Source organism: Panthera pardus, unplaced genomic scaffold (genome assembly GCF_024362965.1).
Source record: "Panthera pardus isolate Hobbes unplaced genomic scaffold, ASM2436296v1 HiC_scaffold_24, whole genome shotgun sequence".
Taxonomy (NCBI): Eukaryota; Metazoa; Chordata; class Mammalia; order Carnivora; family Felidae; genus Panthera; species Panthera pardus.
This window is the reverse complement of record NW_026526810.1, coordinates 35,047,210-35,069,761: the sequence shown is the minus strand read 5'-3', so window position 1 is coordinate 35,069,761 and position 22,552 is coordinate 35,047,210. Positions and strand designations below refer to the sequence as shown.

At 42.3% G+C, this 22,552-nt stretch overlaps 1 protein-coding gene, 1 long non-coding RNA gene and 1 other non-coding gene across 3 annotated transcripts in view; 1 reads left to right on the top strand and 2 right to left on the bottom strand.

Annotated features, from left to right (window-relative positions):
* TLN2 (talin 2) overlaps positions 1-22,552 on the top strand; it is a 438,961-nt gene that overhangs the window by 129,935 nt on the left and 286,474 nt on the right. The gene's annotated exons all lie outside the window — the stretch shown is intronic.
* On the bottom strand, positions 2,136-21,577 carry LOC128772948 (uncharacterized). Its single transcript, XR_008417068.1, has 3 exons — positions 21,400-21,577; positions 16,977-17,107; positions 2,136-2,285 (listed from the first exon to the last, which is right to left on the bottom strand). It is a non-coding gene; the product is annotated as an uncharacterized LOC128772948 (long non-coding RNA).
* LOC128773362 (small nucleolar RNA U13) lies at positions 5,125-5,228 on the bottom strand. Its single transcript, XR_008417626.1, has one exon. It is a non-coding gene; the product is annotated as a small nucleolar RNA U13 (small nucleolar RNA).

Below are 22,552 nucleotides of genomic sequence, written 5' to 3'. Positions count from 1 at the left end.
ATTAACGTGCTTGTGGAGTTTTCTTCCTTAAAATGACACATGGAAACACATGACCTTCACTTGATTTCTGTCATTACTGTTCCTGTTTTGTTGTTGTTGATTGACGTTTCTGTCGGAAATCCCATATCCTGAAATTAGTGCTGCAAAACAGTTGCCTAACGCTAACTTGCTTTGTAGTTTGAAGAGCCTCTTAATTAGTGGTGTGCAGAGTTGTGAAGCGTTTATAACTACAAATGGTCAGGGCCCAGTCCAGACCAGTTAAACTAGAATCTAGTATACCTGTTGGGACCCTGGCATGGGCTTTTTTTTTTTTTTTTTAAGGCTGCCCAGGTGTTACTAAGGGACAGCCAGGCTTGGAACCATTTCTCTATGATTGTCCCTTAATTTTTTTTTTTTATGTTTATTTCTGAGAGACAGAGAGAGAGAGAGTGTGAGCGCACAAGCAGGGGAGGGGATGAGAGAGAGAGGGAGACACTGAATCCAAAGCAAGCTCCAGGTTCTGAGCTGTCAGCACAGAGCCCGATGCCGGGCTCGCATGTGTGAACTGCCAGATCGTGACCTGAGCCAAAGTTGGATGCTCATCTGACTAAGCCACCCAGGAACCCTTGATAGTCCCTTAAAATGCCTGTGATCCTAGATCATGGGTTCTGGTAAAGGTCTGTATCCCTTTTCTCAGCCCAAAGTGCTTCTGATATTCTTCTTTTTTTTTTTCCTTCTGTGACACGAATCTGGGTGCATTTTTGAAAAGGATTCAAGGAAAATGACTTGTGATGATTGAGGATAGTTGAAGAGAAATGCATTTTTTATTTTTGCCTCCTTGTGAAATACTGTTGATTGGCACAGTATATCTGTTGTCGTGCCTCTTTGGACCGTGTGTGTGGAGTTTTGTAATCATGTGGATGTGTGCGTAGTGGTCAGGGGGAGGTCAGCTCACTGCTGTCCAGGCTCAGCTGTGCTTTTGTTGTGGGAGAGAGGAAAGTGATGCACGAATGCTCTCTGGCTAGGGCTTTATCAAGTTCATGAATGCTTTCCTGACCAATCTGTTGATGCTGTGATGTTGTTTTTAAAAGATGTTTTCTTTTAAAATATTCTTTTAAAACATGTCTTTCTAAAATGAGCTCCTGGGTGGCTCATTTGGTTAAGCGTCCAACTCTTGGTTTCGGCTCAGGTCATGATCTCAAAGTTTGTGGGTTCAAGCCCTTTGCATTGACAGCACGGACCCTGCTTGGGATTCTCTGTCTCCCTCTCTCTTTACTCCTCCCCTGCTTGCTCTCTATCTCTCTTTCAAAATAAATATTAAAAAGCATTTTCTAAATAAATAGTATAAATAAGTAGACCCTTGATCTCTAGGACTAACAGCACCTTGATTTTCAGGGGTCGGGGCTAGTCTTCCCATGGTGCTTTTTTAATCCACAAGCTGAACCAGTTTACCCAGAGGGCCTTAGTTCCTGGAAGGTGAAGTCAGGCCATGCACTGTATAAAGTTAATCAAAGAAGATTGTCTCACTGGAAGCTTAGAACTTAACCATTTCATGGATAAGGCAACTGAGCCTCAAGGGGAGAAGTGATTTATTTGCTCAGTCCCTCAGCTGGGCCTTACTCCTAGCCCACTGTCCTGGATGGCTTACCCTGTGGTTGGGCTCATGCAAAAGGCTAGATGATGGATAATAAGGGTACAAAGGGTAGTTTTAAAGGGGTGATTCTATCAACATCAAGCCTGACTGATGGCTCGGCTCCTGTACTGAGGGGATTTTTTGGGTCTTAAGAGCCCACTTCAGACATTGATTGAGGGCACCCTTTTCTTTGTATGGTACTCGGGAAGCTGCTAAATGTCTTCACTTTCTATCTGTCCAGCAACTCTGCTTTTCCCAGGCCTTAAACACCAGCCTGTCTTGGTTGTTACCCTTGGAATATTACCTCTGTTCTTGTACGGAGAGTTTAAGGAGACAGTCCTTAATGGCCGTGTGGTTTTGAGCACCTAGAAGCGTTTCTACTCCACTAGCTCTCATTCCTCCAGGTTCTCTCCCTGCAAAGTCTTGTTACCAAGTGTTTTGCGTTACATGTAACAGTTTGTCCAAAACTTCGTAAGTGTGAGATTGGAACTCACCTGTGTCAGATGAATAAACTGGTGGCAAAGTTTGGAACTGGGAAGTCTTTTCAGGAAGATGTACTTCCAGAAGCAGATTCTGTCTTCTGTGGCCAGAGAGGCCTTGATAATATCCTTCCTCCTTGGTTTTACATTTGGGGTCTTACTTGGATTCCTACATTCACATGGTTCCATGTACACTTCCAAAGAGACAAAAAGAGTGAAGTTTTACCTGTAAATTAAAAGATTAAATTCTACCTTCTGACCCCTTTGTATGGGAAGTAAAATATCCCTATGTGACAGATTGAGGCCATTTGTGAATCAATAAACGTAGGACTGTCATTCTGAGAAATTGTTCAAGCTTCTGAGAACAAATGGAATGCCTTAAAAAATATGAGAGAAGATCTATCTGATTTGATTTACTCTGGAGAGAAGGTGGGTGCTTTATAACCTGCTGATTACCATAATAAAACATCTTTATTTTTCAGGGAAACATAAAATGACAATAGACCTTAAAGTACAGTATCCTGTCACTTACCTCTGGTGGGGAATTAAGGATGGTTCAGTTGTGATTTGTAAAGAGCATACCAGTGGAAACTAAATTTTAAGGCTAACCTCAAAGTAGAAACCATAGCTTGCTTTGGGGGAAAGAATTGATGATTTGCTCTTCCTGGTGCTTTCCCACCACCCACCCCGCCCAACCTTAGTCACATTTTGAGTAGACCAGTTCCAAGGCAGGACTGATAAACGTGCTCTTTCAGAAGCATTTTCATGTTATACATGTATCGTGTTTGGTATGTAGAGAGAGTTGTCCTGTTCTTTATGTGCCAAGAATGGGTGGTGGGTGGGATTTGTACCTGGACCAGTGCACTTTGCTTAGTCTTCGGGGGTGGTGACTGTGGCATTTCTAACACACGCACCACTGAGTAGGCCCAGGTCTGGAAAAGCATTGTGTCCGTGTTGGGGGTGATAGTGCACCTTTAGTGGGGAGGGTTAAGAAGTCGGTACTTGGTTTCAGACAAGGGTCTCACAGAGGGTGTGATTAAAGTCAGCATTACCATGGAGGGTGGGAGCAGGGTGAGCCCAAACCTGTCTGTCAAAAACCTGAACCGTAGGATTACTTGCCCCCTGTGGAACTGGAAGGAAGGAGTACCAGTGGATGATGGGTCATTAACTCAGGCGTTCATTCCCTCAATGGGTCAGTCGGACATCTAAACACCCACTAGCCATGAAGCTCTTTGGAGAGATTTTTAAAAGTTGAAAGTATGCTTCCTGCTGTCCATCTGGTCATCATCTTCCCCTTTGGCTTGTTTCTTCCAATAAACATAATCTGAAGAGCTTGTGTCAGGCCCGTTGTTAGGCACAGGACACTAAAAAGGTGAGCAAAAGTAAATATTTGTACTTAACTACTAGACCTCCAGCTGTTGACTGTGCAGGTATGTATGAATAGTCATACTTAAACTCAGTCCAAATGAACTCATTGTGTCCTGGGTTTCCATTAAACTTAACAGCAAAAAAATTAAAAAAATGAGTAAATGCTTCTCAAGAAGCACTCTGTAACAGTAGGGGTGGGAGAACCTAAGACCCATCCCCTATAAAATGTGGTACGTGTGCAGAGAGAGAGACATGTACAAGGTATTACAGGATTGCAGAGGCATGGTACCCATTTGATTCTTAGAGTGGGACAGCTTATCACAAAGGGCTTCCAGAGGGAGGGAAAGAAAGGAATGTTAGCCAGAACCAGGCTGGTTGGGAATGTTGGCGGGTGGTGGTAAGGAGGGAAGGCCTCTCAGTCAATGCATAGGAGGTGGGAAAACAGTTGCAGGCTGGGAGCTCACTGTGGAAGTCCCAAGATGTTCCATGTTGATAGGGTATTAGGATGGTGACAAACTGGAGAGGTAAGTGGAAGCCAGGATATGGCCGGCCTTTCTGCCTGGCGGCGGTAGTTTGGATTTGATCTTGAAGGGGTTTAGGCAGCGGATTCACAGGGGCGCAGTGCGTGATCTAGTTGAAAAGACAAAATTAACACATTCCTGGGTACAGTGGCCAATGAGTTCAGTGCGAAGATTCATTGGTATGTCCCTAATGGGATGTATGGAGAAGGGGAGGGATTCAGAGATCATTCCCTGAACTTTCAGATGTGGAAACTCTGTCCTGCTGTCCCGTGGATGTTTGCTACGGTTCTTGTGGAGGACAGAACAGACACAGATGCTGTTCTTCCTCAGGTGAGGGAAGATTGGCAGGTTTCAGGAACCAGGCCATAAGTTTATGAAGTCAGAATTAGGAGGTTGACTCCCATTTTTGTCCAAGCTGGTTGACCTCATTTGCTGATGCATTTTTGGTCCTCGGGGCCAGGGCCACCAGTGAGAAGGTAGAAAGAGTCCAGATCCATTAAGAATCCACCCGCACGAGGGACTTCTGCAGCTGGGTTACAGTGATGTTTCATAATGACTGTTCTCCATACTTCTGTGTATGTTTAAAATTTTCCATAATTGATCAAAATAAGAATAATACCTTTGTGGGTTTGTGTGAGAATTCAGTGAGAACTGATGCAGGTGAAGATCTTGCACAGTGCTGTGCTTGCTGTGTGTTGACCATTGCTATCACTGTCCACTCCTGGCCAAATTCCTCTTTTCCTTCCCCACTCTTCCTTCATGCTCTTGACTTCCTTGACTTTCTTGGCCCTTTCTCTCATTTCTGTCCTTGGAATTTCCCCCGTGGATTTCAGACAGTCGGACTTTTCTGGTTTTGTCCCTGTATAGTTCTCGCAAGGCCATGCCTGTCTCTCTTCTTCTCTGGCTGATCTTGTGCAGGGAACCATCTCTACTGACGACCACCCCTAGGGTGACCACCCAGAGGTCAACATGCTTGACTGGTACTTCATGTGCCCAGATACCTCCTTGTGTATAATGTGCGTGGGGAGTGGGGAGGTGGAGAGGCGTGTTGATGGGGAGACAATGAGCCAAAGAGGCCACAGTAGATAATATCCCCCTTTATACAGTGGGTGTCTTCGTGTACTGTGATTTTTTTTTTCCTGAATGTCAGATGGGTAACATCCCAATGTCGTAACAAGGTTTTAGGGAGGCACATATCACACAACGGTGTGAATACCCAGTCATCACGCTTGGGAACTACAAAAGGATCTGTAGTGTCCTGTTCTTTACACATAAGTATAAACTCTATGACTCTGTGCCTGTGGACGTGATTATTTATATACTTAATACAACGTCAGGGATGCTTGTTTCCATTTTGTATTGAGCCATTATCAGTGACTTTCAACCTTTTTAACCTTCTGGCTGCTCTAGCTGCTTTGCTAAGTTGCAGATTATTTAGAAACCATTTGTATAATATACTAGGTGAAAAGATTATTGAGAAGAACTTGGTGATGAATCCTTCCATAAGAAGCACAGAATACCAGACTGGCTGGCTGGCACAGTCAGAACAGCATTTTGACTCCTGATCTCGGGATTGTGAGTTCGGGCCCCATGTTGGGTGTAGAGATGACTATAAAAAAGAAGTAAATTTAAAATACAAAAATGCATAGAATACTTATGACTTGGGAAGTGCAGTGGTGGTGGAAGGCTTTTCTCACTTGTTTATCGGTAGGATGTCCTTTTGAAGTAAGTGGTATCTCCCTTTTACTTAACCATTGTCATACACCAAATATTATTCTAGGATTCTTTTGCCAACAAAAGAAAACTGACCCTGAACTGGTTTAAACCATAAAGGGAATTGAGTGGTTCTTTTGACTGAGAAATCCAGCCATGGGATGGACTTCAGGTATGATTTGTTCCGGAGATGCATGCTTGTATTGGGGATCTAGTCCATGCCTCTAGGATTCTCTTGGCTCTACTTTCCTCTGTATGTTGGCCTCTGCCACACACAAGCTGTCTACAACTCACTGAAGCACAAATACCCTCAGGAGGTCTAGGTCTTAGGAATGAGTGCTTACATCACCCCTGGAAGAGCCCACCAACTTTGAAACAGGGAAAGTGGAAGTCTTGACATAGACTAAAGCTGGAGGTTGAGGTTGTGTGTCTGCCTTCTACCATTCCTTGTGCCCAGGGGAATGGATGCCACCACTGGGCTAGACCCTAGGATTTGCACCCCAAAGCTGAGAAATGTAGTCAGTCTCTGCAGAAGCGCAAATGCAAGCAGAGAGTGTTAAGAGGAAACGAGTACTATGGAGGCCACTCACAGGTGTCCACTCCAGGGACTGGCCTGGGGTTTGCATGCAGTGCTCTCTATCCAATTTCAGAGCCTTTTAATCCATCTGATACCTCCTTTAAAGTGGTGTCTCCAAAGCACTATTTGATAACCTTCACGCTCAGTGTTCTTGAGGAAGCCTTGTGTCTTGGTCTTTTGCACGTTGCTGTCTAGGAGCATGACTTTGTCCACATCATCTAATTGTTGAAGAACTCCATATGCTCAACTCTGCAATAAGGTGGTTGGGCTCTATTAATTCATCCTATATTTACTGAATACCAGTTATGCCAGGCTCTATGTTGGGGACTGTAGTTATCATTGTATCTAATGTAGACATGGTCTCTGCTGTTAAGGGGCTTATTGACGAGTGGGAGGGACAGGCATTAATTAAATGGTGTAAGATGGAACGTCTGATACATGCCTGGCCCTTGGCAAATAGTTTTCACTCAACGATTAACTACACACATGCATGATTTTATGCTGTGTTCAGTACTCCTGTGGGGAGCCTTGAGAGGGAGGATTGCAAGGAATGAGAAGAGAACTCAGGATGGGGTCTTGGGAATGTCCACGTGCAAAGCCTGGGGATGGTGTGAAGGGCGTTGTGGGCTTTTTGAGTGTCTACCCTATGGGAAGCTGATGTCCTTCCAGCCCTAACATTCCCAGATTTAATGAGGAGTCCTATCTGGCTCCTTTATGCTCTTTCTCTCTAAAAAAAGAAAATAATGAGGAAAGTTACCTGTAGTGATCTTGGTAGTTGTTAGAATTTGTTACTCCCTACCTGAACCTGTTCTTCTTAATGTTAAATACTCCAGGATGTAAATTCCTTAAAAATGTTCATTGAAGACTGGATAAAGAAGGTGTGGTATATATGGATACAATGGAATATCATTTACCCACAAGAAGGAAATCCTGCTCTTTGTACCAACATGGATGGACCTTGAGGGCATTATGCTAAGTGAGATAAGTCCAGACAAATACAATCCAATCTCACTTATGTTCAGAATCTATTAAAGCTCAACTCCTAGAAACAGAATAGAATGGTGGTTGCCAGGTGTTGGAACATGGAAGAAATGGGGAGATGTTGGTCAAAGGGTACAAACATTCAGTTATAAGAGGAATGAGTTTGGAGCATTTAATGTACAGCATGGTGATGAGAGTTAACACTGTGTTACAATGAAGTTTCAAAAAAATATGTTCCTTGCTTTTCTAGGCCTTCTAAAAATATGAAAATGTTCTAGAAAGTGGAAAGCTCTGCCCTGTACCAGGTGTGTATTGGGTGGTCCCAGCCCAGCTTGGTGGCTCTTCACTAGTCCCCATTCTGTCCTGGAGCTCACAGCACCTCTTTTCTGAACTCACAGTGCTGGTGCTTTCTGGGACATCTCTGTGTCTAGCATCTTTTCATGAATCTTGACAAATACTCTAAGCAATGAGAACCAGGAAGGAAGACCTCCGGTTTACCATGTATTCCTAGAACAGCTTCTCCCCACAAACACCCAGAAGGAAACCCTGCACAGCATAGACACAAAGGGTCATGTTTTCCTGAAAAGGACAAACCTCTGTTCCATAGCCTTGCAACTCTTCCAGGCTCTGATCTGCTTTGGGACATATGTCATTTCTTTGAGCATCCATTCCTAAGTTAACCTTCTACCCTCTGATCATCAATTTTTTTGGGAGAAGCGCCTTTATAAAGGAAGTTTGAGTATAGTTACCAAAACAAACAAACAAAATCTCCGTGGAGATTTAGAGGAGGCCTCAGGGAGCAGCTCACTGGATGTTAGGGCTTTTCTTTTATTGGCTGATGTGTATAGGAAAGTTGCGGGGTGAGGGACAGTATAATACACTTCTTTGCTCTTTCTTCCACATTGTTGAAATAATGATTAAGATACTGGGGGAGTCCGCATTCTTCTGTAGAGGAGGAAAGAGGGAAAGAGTGGGGGGAAAGGCAGATAAATAGGGCTGGAAACATCTCTAGTGAGGCAACCTCTTTGTAACCCCATATTTGCATAGTATGCCGTGTGTGTGTGTGTAGATGTGTTCTTGCTTGACTTTGCTGGCAAACTTCCAGACATAGCAGAGGCTGCAAATATTTTTGGCAAATTGGCACATCCTTTTTTTGTGCTCAAGCAACTCAGGAACAGTTGTGCCCTGTTGCCAGACAGAGGCCTTCATGAAATCCACGTTGCCTTGTGCACAGGGGAAAGAGAATCATCCAACAGGCCTCATGCAACCTAACCTGCTTGGGCGTATTAACAGTGCCCTGTTGTGACTAGGCACTCTTACTTGTTTAAGACATAATCAGAATGTCAACTGTAAGCTAAGGGTGTTTGTGTCCTAGATGGATCTTGTAGTTCTTTCAGCGTGCTTTGAAAAGAACACCCTGGGAGGACATGGCTATCCCGGTGAATCCCAGGTCTTGGGATTTTGTTTCCTTTCTGTATGTGCTGATTCTGTCAAATAGTAGAGCCAGCCAGGCAGGACATTGGGTGGGGCTGGAACATTCTGGAAAACTGGAAACTTGATGAAGGGGGAACAGCTGTTGCTTCTTCTGGGGGAAGAGCAAGTCCTGTGATATGAGGTGTGGCTGGTTGACTGGCGGACAATGTAAGGAGGCAGGTAGGGACTGACTTCAGTCCTCATGGACTCTGAAGGGAGTTCTTTTCTGACCTGTTGGTGACCTAGAGAAGCAGTTGCTGCAAACCACCTGGCTTCATGGAAATAGATTCTTGCTGGGGACTTATCCTTCAAGACAAAACCACACAGTTGAGGTGAGGCATGGCTGATCTACCTCTGTGTTGGATTCATGGAATGGATTTCAAAATGTGGATAGATTTTTGGGGCAGTTGATTTGGTGTTCCCTTGATAGAATAGCACCTATTTTAGTTCGACCCTCTGCTTTTGTCATATTAATTTTGGTTCTTTCATTTCTTGCCCCACAGATGTGAGTGAGCCGGGGAGATGTTTTATAAAAGAGAAGCAGAGAGGAAGGTGGAGTTTGGACTGTTCTGTCATGAGATAGTCTTTCTTTTTTCCTTTTTTTTTTTTAAGTTTATCTTGCGAAAAAGAGACAGAAATAGAGACAGAGAACAAGTGGCAGAGGGGCAGAGGGAGATGGGGAGAGAGGATCCGAAGCAGTCTCTGTGGTGACGGCAGAGAGCTGAATGCGGGGCTCAGACTCACGAACTGCAAGATCATGACTTGAGCCAAAGTCAGACACTTGACTGACTGAGCTACCCAGGCATCCCAGGAGACCATCTTTTTGACGTCACTTTGTTCTAAGGTTTGCTCTTTCTGTCCAGGTGCCAGGACAGGATAGAGGGCCCCTTAGCACCCAGAGCCAGTGAGAGTCTGAGCCATTGATGGCTTGTGAAGCCATTTTGGTACCATGGGCAATGTGGATGGAGGAGTGAAAACAGACTGGTCATTCCACAGGGTCAAGGCAAAGTCCCTAAGAGCAGGGGATGCTTTGGGCACCATCTCTCATAACCACGTGAGTAATGATAAAGTGCAATTTTTAGAGCATTTACAGACCTGAGCATCTAGAACTAAATGCCTTGTGGTAATGTGATAGGCAGAGATTGTGAGAGGAACTATGCTTCAGTCCATAGACTTTTGATCTCTTATGTCATAGTTCCTTTACCAGTCCCTGCAGACTAACTAGAATCCTCAGAATCTAGTTAGGGCTTAGGAAGAGGACAGTTGTTACTCAGGGAAGAGAGAGGATGAAGAAACAGTATTGAAATGGTGGCTCTGGCCATTTGTCACAGAAACTATTGGTCATTGAGGGGACCATTACCTGTTAATTAACTCTCAATCATTATAGATAAGTGTATCTTTAAGGTATGGCTTTACAGATCATTTATAGTGGTTTAAATTTCGTCAGGTAGCCCTTCCATTTCTATAACCTGTTGAAAACATGTTGAGGTGCTATTAAAAATAACTCCCAAGTGGGACATCAAAATCCATGTGCAGGTAGATCTGTCACTCCACACATAGAAGGGTTGGACCTTGAGTGGGCCAGGGTAATAACCCTTCTCTGGCTATATCGACATCTTTGTTGCTTGTGTGGGTGTGCACACACCTGCACACACACACCAATGCCAAAACCACACTTAATTGACCTTTTCCCATATTCCTGTTGTCATCCTCAATGAGAATGGTATTTGGCCCTGACAACGTTTCTCAGTTTATTCATTATCTCCTAGTCATTTTTATAATGGTGATAAGTCTTAATGTGTTTATTTCATGCCCCTCATTTAAATCTTACTGACCTATCCCCAGGCCCTCTAAAGGGATCTGGGGTTACAACTGTGAAAGTGGACATAAAAATCTTGGAGAGGTGATCACAGCCTGTTGTTGTTTGGATGCCTGGGGCTGTGCCTACATGTTTCTCAATCTATTCTGGTCTCTCCCTACCATGATTTTATACATATGTTTGAAAGGTATGAGACTATACTTTTTATTTATTTTTAAAAAAAAAATTTTTTTTAACGTTTATTTATTTTTGAGACAGAGACAGAGCATGAACGGGGGAGGTCACAGAGAGAGGGAGACACAGAATCTGAAACAGGCTTCAGGCTCTGAGCTGTCAGCACAGAGCCCGATGCGGGGCTCGAGCCCACGGATCGTGAGATCATGACCTGAGCCGAAGTCGGACGCTTAACTGACCAAGCCACCCAGGCGCCCCGAGACCATACTTTTTAGAACCCAGAGTTAGTCTGCATCTTCTGTGGAAGGTCTTCAGTGATCTGTCGATGGGAAGGCAGCCTGATAAATTTCTGATCTTCATTCAGCTGTTACTGCCACTCTGGTTGTGAAATGTGACAGGACCATGGCCAACTGTGTAATGTTGAAATATGTTCCATCTGAAATTCCTTTCTATCCTCTACATTGCTATGTGAATTAAGAGGTTATGACTTGCAGTGATCAGGAGGCTTAAATCACATTTTGAATTTGCCTAAAGAGGATTTATTGGTTTTCTCCTAATCACAAGACATTGGGCAAGGGGGCCACTTACAAGGGGTTGCAAGGGTATAGAGAGCTTACATTTTAGTGCAAGACTGTGTTTGTGAAAGGGTACTTAAAAGTATAAGGTAGAACGTGGATGACAACTAGTAAGGGTGATGTAGTCTAGGTGGCAGTGCAGAAGTGACCAGGAAACTGGGGTCCTGGATGTCTGCCCTCTGAGAGCGTAGGATTCCAACCTGAGTCAAGAAGAACAGACAGGATAAGAATAACTGAGAACAAGGGAAGAAACTTTTAGGGTAAGGCCACACATGAGTGTGGAGGTGGGGATGGGTGAGAATGTTTGGGACTGTGTACAGAGTCTTGGAATGGTGGATTTATGTGTTAAGAGAAAAGTGAAAGATCAGGTTGAATGATAGCAGTGGACATGTATCCTGCTACTTGGGCCAGTAGAAAACCCAATTTAGCTTAACCCGTTGAGATAACATATTGGCTTAGAAACAGAGAAAAGGCTCTCTTTTCAGGTTGCAGGCATGCTTCTCCAAGGTCTGCTTTTCTCTCCCTAGATGTCTTCATATTGATAAGATGGCTGCCAGCAGCAACCGAGGCTACATGCTTTTCTGTTTACATGTGTAATAATCAAAGGACCTGAGCTTTGCTCTCGCTGGTCCAGTCTTAACCATCATGGCAGGCAGGGGAATGCCATGTGCTTAGGCCTGGGTTTCTGCATGTCCCACAATTGAAATAGAGATGAGGTTGTACTGATGGGTTTATGCCAGTAAGGGTCAACCTCTGGAGCACAGTTTGGGGCCCATGACTCCAAAGTCCTGTGGCTGCGGTATAGTGATTTCCCAAAGGAAAATCAATAAAACTAGAAAGGTCAGAGGACAGGTTGACAATGAAAAAAAATGTCAATTCCATCTTTAAATTGGGGCAGCTCTGATTTGTAGGGTAAATGATCTTGAGTTGAATCTAGACTTTATAGGCAGATCCTCTTGGCCTGATGACAACATTTGTCTTGGCTTTTGATGAGAAGAATGTTTAATTATCATCTGCTCATGCCCAGAAGAACTTATCTGGTGACCAGTCTTCCTTCTTGCCCCATCATCTCTTTTTGCTCCTCACAAGGGGTGTGCATGCTCACCGAGCTGGCTTGTTTGAGACTGTACAGAGTGCCAAACTCCAGTGTCTCTGCAGAACTACCTCTCTTTCTGTAGGGCTCCCTGAGAGAGATACCCCCGCTCACTTAAGATTGTTCTGTTGGAAGTTATCCAGTTGAATCTATCTGTTCACATTAACACTAATCACAAATTGGGTAGAATTGCTGAAGTTTGCTAGTGCCATTCAGAGGCAGGCCATCCATCCATCCATCCATCCATCCATCCATTTATTCAATAAATGGGTATACTTGTGATGTGCCAGGAGCTATGCTGGCCACTAGGGATGAACCCGGGTATAGCGCACAGTCCCTACCCTTGAGCTCCCAGTCTGGTTGGGGAAGCCAGGAAATCCACAGTTCTACTTTTATGTAGTGCATGTCCTATGCAGTACACTATGGAAGTTTAGAGAAACAGTATGTCTCTCAACTGGAGGATTAAGCTTAAGGAGGATGCTTAAAACCGGTTTAGAGGTTAAGGTTAGGCAATTAATAGGTGCTTAGAACAGAGGGAATTGTGAAAAATAAAAGCTACAACGGTGGTATTGTCAGAAAGCCATGGGTGTTCCTCTGTGGCTGGAGCTGGAATCCCCCCTACCCCCCATGTTAGTTAAATTCTAGTTAGTTAACATACAGTGTAATACTGGTTTCAGGAGTAGAATTGAGTGTGATTTATCATTTACAAAACCCAGTGCTTGTCCTAACAACTGGCTGGGGCTATAATTCTTGAAACAAACAAACAAAAACAAAAAACAAAAAAAAAACAACAAAAAACAACAACAACCCAAAAAACCCAGGAGGTGGAATGGAAATGCAGACTCCCAATTCTTCCATCCAAGATTCTAATCTGCAGGTCAGGAGAGTGGTCTGGGAATACCATTTTCATCTCCAGCTCCTTGGGTGGTTCTGATCCTGGTGGTCTGAAGAGTACTGGTTTAGAGGGCTTTGTGCAGGCGCAGGGCCACAAACGTAGGCTGGAAAGGGGGGGAGAGCAGGAGCCGGAGTGGCCAGAAGGGTGGAGGAGAATTTTTGGATCTGCGTGTTCCGTAGGATCCTGGAGGAAGTTGAAGGCCTTTGGCAGCAGAGGATATTTAGAGCAGGAAATAATACCTTAGGCTTATTTATGCACAATTGACCTAAAACATCTTTGCAGAATTAAAGACTGGTGAAGGAATCACTTGGCTCTAAACTCATGCTGCTGAGAATTCAGGTTCCAAGCTTAAAGTGCAGTTCTTGGTCTGCTAGCCTGTCTCCCAGTTGGGAATTACTTACCCTTATTATGTTAGCACAGTGATTTTGTAATGCTCTTGAGTAACCTTGGAGGCCACTCTACAAATTACTTGATTTATTATTTAAAAACAGGATTGATTCAAGACTGAATAAATGTGTAATATTGAATCCACGTGGGGGAGGCAGTGAGGGAGGTGTGCAGCATTTATCCAGTTAAGGGTGTTTGCAGACCATATATGTTGGGTGGGTCTCTTTTTCATAGAATCATTAAGACTTAGACACTTAAAAAATTTTTTTTAATATTTATTTTCGAGAGAGAGAAAGACTGCGAGTAGGGGAGGGGCAGAGACAGAGGGACACAGGATCTGAAGCAGGCTCCAGGCTTTGAGCTGTCAACACACAGCCCGACGAGGGGCTCGAACTCAGGAATGAAAAAACTGCGAGATCATGACCAGAGCTGAAGTTGGACACCTAACCGACTGGGCCACCCAGGGGCCCCCAGACTTAGTAAGACATTTTAATTGTCTTCCTCAAACAAGGTAACTCTCAAACGCTCACCGGTTTCTGGCTTAGCCTTGGGCAGTTGGCTATACATGGCTTTTTACTTGTTCTTAAAACAGAAAATAGATTTCAGACTGGCTCTCTGTTGTACATTATTGTTGGAGTTAACCCAGTTACCATTCCAAGCTCCGTGGGAATGACTGTAGAAGTCCCACTTCTCAGTGTAACTTAGAACTGCTTTGCATCTCCATTGGGGTTTGATAAGATTTCATTAAATTTGAACATCAAGGGCCCCCAAAAATAAAGTATGAGCTGTTCCATCTATTTATGTTAGGCATGAAAGTGTACATTGATAGAAGGTGCAGGAAGTTACATGTAAAAATCTGTATATGGACAGTAGTCCTCCCAGGACTTCTCACTACTGGCAGTATTGACATTTTGGACTAGATCATTCTTTGGGATCATTCATTTTGGCAGCGTCCCTGGCCTCTACCCACTAGACCCAATTGTGACAGTCAGCATTTGTCTGCAGATATTGCTAAATTGCCCCTGGAAGCAAAATCACCCCCTGGTTAAGAACCACCGAATTAACAGACAAAAAGGTTTTTCTGGATATGTCTTTACTCTGCTATCCATCTATTTTTTGAGAATTTTGTCGTAACTTTTAAAAAAGCCATATAGTTGACGATAATTACAGGCAGATCCCATATTTGCGGGTTTGCCTACTTGGTAAACTTGATTGGCAAACCGAAAGTCATGACTGTAGGCACTTTGACGGTCAGTCTTGGACACCCACGTGTGCAGAGAGGCAAAAAGTTGGAGTCACCTCCTGCATCTGTTCCCGGCTGAGGTCAAACAAGGTGATGCTTTTTTCAGCTCTCTGACTGTAAACAAGTGTCCTTTTCAGGGCCGATTGAGTGCCACATTTTTCAGATTTTTGTGTTTTTTTTTTTATTGGTGATTTTGATTTTGAAATGCCCCCCAAGTGTAGTGTAGTGTTGTCTAGTGTTCCTAAGTGCAATACGGCTGTTCCATGCTTTATAGAGAAAATACATGTGTTAGATGAGCTTCCTTCAGGTGGGAGTTACAGTGGTCTTGGCTGTGAGTTCAGTATTAATGATAAATCTAGAGGTCTTTAAAAAGAAACACAGATAAAACCAGGCCATGGTTTGATCAGTTGATGAAAATGTGGTGACCGGAGGCTCCCAGGAATCTAAAGGCCCGTATTTTGCCTCGGAGGAATGGTCCAGTATTGGCCAGTTCAGGGTTAGTGGTGACTTTGTAAGAATGTAACTACTGCACCTAATGGGAATCAACTGTACTGTTGTTTAGCTACATTTCCAGAGCCTGCCTTTTAAAGATGTAATACGGTAAACGTATTAAGCTGGATTGCTGTTCTTGTAAAAAATGACATAGCCACATTATGGAAAACTTACAGAATAAATAATTGGTGAGTCAATGGATATAAATATTTTGAAAGCTCTTGCACACCTCGTGGAGAAAGGTTGTACTGATTTATGGTGCCACAAGCCATTGACTTTTCCATTGGATGTCCTTGTCGTTGCATCTTTGCCAGCGTTTTGCATCTGTCTTATTTTTAAAATGACAAGATTGTTAAAAAAAAAAAACAAAAACAAACTTCCTATAGATCCTTTAAAAATAGGATGTAACAGTCTCATTATTACCTTTTCCCACTTTTTCCTCAAGAATGCTAAGAATTTGGAATGGGTCCTTTCAAGCCTTTGAGAAAATGCACATAAAAATAAGTGATTTTATACCCATAATTTAATATGGGAGGGACTAGGTATTTGCTCACTGCATGCCCTTTGTATTATGCTTTGGTGACTTCATATAATTGAGGGGCAAAAGTGCTGCCTCGTTATTGACAATATACTTGAGTTTCCAGGAAAAACCATATAAATGATGCTTCTGTTTAATAGCTATTGTTTAATTCTGGTGCTAGGTGATTATTAGCTTGTGATAAAGACCTTTGAATGTAATTTTGATTTTTGCCAGTCACCTAAGTGATAGAAACCACATAGATTCTGTCATGCAATTTTATTTTTTTCTCACGTGGCTTGCCTGAGGATTTCAAAGAATTCAATTTCCTGATAGAAAAGTAGTTAGTAAATGGATGCAAACGGGTAAACATTATCCAGAATCAGTCAAGATGCTTAATATAAATTGCTACAACAGATGTTCCTGGAATGATGACAATTGAGGAACACATTCGTGATAAAGTGAATCTGGAAGCCTTGCCCTCACCATGGCTGGAGAAGAGAGGACATGTGAGGGATGGCTGTTCATCATTTGTGTGTCCTGCACACAGGGACCCGTTGGAGTGACCACAAGTCCTGTAGGTGAGATTCCCTTGATGTAGGGTGAGGAAGTGAGATCTTCTGTGCCAGCTGTTGATAATAGATTTTTGATTGCATTTTCAAACCCTACTTATATTGGAAAGCCATAGTTTTCACTTAGGATGGGTTAGAGAGAGAGAGAGAGTAAAAATGCTCCTAGAAAAGAATTAGTAAAACATTAGTAGCTCTGACTGATGGAAAAACTCAGGAAAATTGCAGACCTTTGAAATACGAGGCGTATTCTGTTTCCAGGATGCTGGACCAAGAGAAAAGGTACAGCTTTAGGGTTATCCGTTAATTACTCAGAAAAAGGTGAAATGAGCAGTAGGACTGTACTAAGGCCAGGAAAGACTGTTCTGGAAAGAATGGAAAAGGTGTGGATTATGCCTGAATGTCAATTTCTTAACCTAAGAGTGAGACAGGCTTAGAAGATTAAGGTCCATAGGGATTCTGTTTTCCGGTAAGGGAGTGTCACTTACATGATAATTTTGCATCTCGATCCTGAATTCCACACTCCAGCAAGACCACAATGGGTCTTCTTGAAAGTGTTGAGGCAACTTCAGGGTTTGGCAGAGATGGGGATTTTTTTTAAACTCTGAAGAAGCCTTAGCTGTGAAAAAGTGACGGAATTTAAAATGCTGTCCCATTTAACCACACACACACACACACACACACACACACACACACACACACACACACAGAGGGAGAGAGAGAGGAAGAGGGAGAGGGAGAACACCTTTCCCATAGATTAGGAATTATGAGGTCTCTTCTTTGTGAGATTCTTAGTTTACCCTTAGGATAATATTTTTTGTTGACAGTTGCAGGCATTCAGATAATCATCAAAAACCTAGGGGCACACCCCTTTGAACTGCATAGTTTCTCTTCAGAACATCTATGGGAGGGCACCAAAGAGAAGGTTTCAAGTAAAATATTTCAGATAATTATCCACATTCCTTTCACTTTTATTCCTGAAAAATAGCAAGCAAACTTTATTTTTAATGTGAATATTTATGAAAGAACTTAGTGAAAGTATTCCTTTAAGTTAACCTTTATTGGGGTAAAGTTGTATAAAAAAGATGTCATTAACAATATTTGAAATAACTTGTTAAGGCAAATTTAAATAATAGAAAGCTTTAGAGTAAAAAAGTAATTGACTAAGTTAATTGATTTCCTAACTCAAAAAATCCTTTGTAATAGTGTCTTTTTGTTCCCTGTCTTTGTGTTTTTATAGTGGAGGAGGTTTAACTATTGTGTTGCTACATCTGTGAACTTTTGTCTTCTTGGCTTTGTAAATACAAACTCTATTCTTCATATTTTCTAGTTGAATAGGTTGCTTTTTCTTTTTTCCCCTCTATTCTTTATATATATATAATATATATACATATATTTTATGTATATATATAAAATATGTATATTTTTATTATATATATTTTATCTTTATTTTTTTATTTTTTATTTTTATTATTTTATTTTATTTATTATTATTTATTATTATTTATTTTTATATTATTATTATTAATATAATTATATATTATATTATATATAATTATATATATTTTATATTATATATAATATATATAATTAATAAATTATTAATAATTATTATTTATTTTATTGTTATATTTATTATTATTATATATTATATATTATAATATATGTGTATATTATATATTATATATATTATATGTGTATATTATATATTATATATATTATATGTTTATATATTATATATATTATATATTTATATATTATATATAGTATATATTTATATATTATATATAGTATATATTTATATATTATATATAGTATATATATTATATATTTATATAGTATATATAGTATATATTTATATAGTATATATATTACGTATTTATATAGTATATATATTATATATTTATATATTATATATAATATAAAATCTCTTATCTACCTGGCATTTTGTGTGTTTCCTAGTGGTAAATCTATAACTTAGTTTTTGTTTTTGTGGATATTTACTTTTGTGGGTATTGACTTTTCCTATTACAGTGTATCTAATAGTTGGCTCTTTCAGTGCTGATTTAAAATACAATCTAATAGTGTGCTCTTCAGTACTTCTTTGTAAATGACAAATTCATTGTATCCTAAATACCTATATATTTGGTTACTATGCTCTCTATCCTGTCAAATGATCTATTGCTGACACCATGCCATTTTAGTTACTGTACTTTTACAGTATATTTAGCCTTGTTAGGTAGGATAGGTTTCTCTTCATTGTACTTTTTTTGAAAAAGCATTTGTAGTCATGCTGAAGCTTTCTCTATTCCAGCTCAACTTTAGAATCTGCTTTATAAATTCTACAGCACATCCTGTTGCAATGCGGGTTGCATTGTGTTGACCTTATGAGCTGATGGAAGGAGAATTACCATCTTACAATATTGGGTCTTCTCATCTGAGAAATGGTGTTTCTGTTATTTGTGTTGTCTTATGTGTTCTTCAGTAAAACTTAAAACAAGACTGATTTAGCATATTTATGGATAGTTTTATTTGTAGGTACTTACTTTTTTTTCTCTACTCTCTACTTATTATTTCTTCTTGACAAAAGTGGAATTTTTTTTAAGATTTTATTTTTACGTGATCTCTATACCTAATGTGGGTCTTGAACTCACAACCCCAAGATCAAGAGTCACATGCTCTTATGACTGAGCCTGCCAGGCACCCCTGGAATTTTTTTTTTTTTCAGACATTTTTTAAGAAGCTCCTCTTTCTAATCATCTCTAATCCACTTACATTTTAGGCAAATAGACATTTCATTTGTTGCGGGGGAGAGGAGGACAATTGGCTGCCTTTTCCTAATGTTTTATTTCTCTGGTTAGAGGATGAAGTAAAATGTTAAACAGTAATCACACGCATCCTTGTCACCAGCCGAATTTTAATGGGACTTAAAATTCACCATTTATTTGCTCATTTCCATATATTTCTGATTTTCTTTTCCATGTAAGAAACTATTTGCTATGTATAAGAAAGGATCAAATTAAGTATCATCACGGGGTGGGGGGATGTTTATGTCACTGGTTGCCTCCCAAAGGACTTGGCAGTGATGTGGGATATGTCACACACACAGAAAAGAGTTCATGTTTCATTAAGGTGGTTCTATTCGGTTTTTCCTTAAAGAAGTCACTGATGTATAGGAGCATGTTGAGACATCAGAGGACTTCCTAGACCACAGAACCTCTCCAAGAATCTTAGGAGCACCCTTCGGGCTAGACTGATTTAAATGAACCTGTTTGCCCGATTTTTCTGAAGGAGACTGTGGGTGGAATACTGCAGTCTAGCCAGTGGCAGTAACCCAGGCTAGGGTGGAGTCTTGGGCCCTGGAAGTCATGTTTTCCTTAAGCACATGGAGTCGAGTTCTAGAGATGTGTGCTGATAATACACTGGTAGGGTTGACATTCAGAAAACCCTTACCTAGCAGTCAGATGCAAAGGGGCTTTTGGGACTGCAGGGGGCAGGGAATTGAGAGATGTAAAGAACCAGATGTAAAAGAGGAGAATAGCATTCAAGACTTGAGATGTTCTGGCACTTTCTTGTGGTTGGAGGGGCGGGGCAGGGGCGGTCCATATCTGTGTTGCCAGAGGTGGGCTGGTGGAGTTAAAGCCACAGGCTCCTAATGTAAGCTCAAGCCCTTTCTTGTTAGTAGATTCTACCTGTAAACACACCTTCATTAGGTGAATTTTTAATCACCATGTGTGCCTGAAAGCCATAAGTCCTGAATACATTTAAAGGAAGGGTTTTCCAACTGTGATCGCTGGAGCTCTGTGTATTCTTCCCAAGCTCCTGTGAGACCCTGGGACTCCCATTCCCCGCCCCCCCCACCCCCCGATTTCAACCAGAGCACCTCTGCTTTCATGAATGGACATTGCTTATCAGGCTGCTGAGGAAAATAACATTAGAAGACAACACTTTACTGCTTTTAAAAAAAAAAATTCAAAGCCATCATTGTAATTCATTTTAGTAGTTAAAATCATGTTTGTGTCCTAAAACTGATCTTGCCTATGTAACAATCTGCATTTTATGTTCCAACTGCATTTCTCAAGGAAAATTTCCTTGCATACACAATTTAGAAATGATTTCTTTTTACATAGACTTTCTAGTGGTTAGGGTGTTGAGGCATGTAATGGGGCTGGTTGTGTGCCTGTCCTAATTCCTCTGATAACGGTAAGCTTCTTAGGGACTTGCTTGTGTTGTATTTTTGTTTTCCATCTCCTCCACTCTGGCCCCACCCCCACCCCTGAACACCTATCACACAGGTTCAGGATGTACTTGCTGATTCCATGCAGACTGATGTGGATGGCTGTCCCCCTCCTCATGAGCCAGGGGAAGCTCAGAGGCAGGACTTTTCCCGCAGCCTGACTTGGCTCTTGCCTTACAGAGTTCAGGCGAGTTAAGAGAGCTCTAAGTAGCCTCCTCTGATTTGCCTAGGATCACCCAGAATCGAGGCAGGCTCTCTTGCCAACAGAGCCTCTCCCAGTTGTGCGTGGGCTCAGTGTAAGTAACTGAGGCCAGCGGATGTGGACCAAGCCCAGAGGAGTTGTGGTAATGAAGCCTGGCTTCACAGAGGAATTATTAATGTTGTCCTCACTGTTGACCTAGACCCTTCCTACACCTCATGGGCAAATAGCAGTCTCTTCTCCTCTAAGGGGCTCTCTCTGGCCAATCTGGTCCAAAGGGAGGCTTGCTGTTGATTCTTTGGCCAGCCTGTGGATATTATATCATGAGCAGCCAGGCTGCCATATTTTCCTATTACCTGGTAAGGAAGATAATCTGCTTTACCAGCTCTGAGATAGTACTATTGTCACAGCCCCAGACATAGGTTGAGTGCTTATATTAGACAAGGATGTTGGGTTGTGATAGAAACCCACTCACCAGTTTGGTAAACAGGGAGGGTTCCTGCGTGTCTTGAAGATCTCCCAGGATGGAAAATTGAAGAGCCCTTGGACTCACGGGAATTGGACGGAGACCCTCCTGGTGCTCTCTCTCGCGTTCCTGGTTCTGCTCCTGGGGTATCCCTTATTTTTTTCATAGAGATTTTTTTAAAAAAAGGTTTACTTTTGAGAGAGCACAAGCAGGGGAGGGGCAGTGAGAGAGGAGGACAGAGGATCTGAAGCAGGCTCTGTGCTGACACCAGAGAGTCCGATGACAGACACAAACCCACGAACCGCGAGATCATGACCTGAGCTGAAGTTGGATACTCCACCGATTGAGCCACCCAGGCACCCCTCTTGGGGTATCCTTTAGCCCCTTGGTACCCAAATGAATTGGCAAGGTCATGATTGTTGGTAACTTGGCTGTATCCCCCTATGGCTACCCAGCCCTGGTTTTTCTGACCTCCTAATTTTCCGACCTCTCAGCTAGAATTCCCCCAAATAGAGTGGCTCAGAGTTACTGGGGAGGATCTTAGTGGCCAAAATTAGCTCCTTTGAATTGAGGCCACAAGAGCATGAGGTCCCTGGCCTGACAAGGGAGTTGGTTCTATCAGGGTCAGGGCTCTAGCCCTGCCCTGACAACTTTGGTGGAGGGAGAGGAGAGGCAGGTCCCATGGTACCCAAGGCTGCCCCTTAAGGCTGCACAGACTTCTCCATTGCTCAGGCACTTGCTATAAATAAGTGGTGGATCCTTTTTCCCATTTCTAATGTCACTGCTTGGAAATGAAGTTTTCCTAGTAACCAACCTGTCTCTCTTTGTATGAATGAACCACTCTGGATTCTGTTTCCCAGCTGTTGGGACAATGACCCCTGCCCTACTCCTCGGCCTTCTTTGGGGTTGGATCCCAGGTAGATTGCATCACAAAAGCCAGAGAGCATCACAGCCTGGCCATTCCTGCCTGGAGGGGAGGGAGCCCCAGTGAGAGTGAGGAGAAACTTCCCCAGGAGCAGCCTTTTCAAAGATTCCAAGACTTGGAGGCCTCCTTCACCCTTTCCTGCTGAGTGGGCGGAGCTGCAGCCCAGACCTCAGGGCCTGGAGGACCCGGAGCTGCTGTGTGTACAACCCAGGGAGTGTCCTGCCCTCCTCCCCCTCC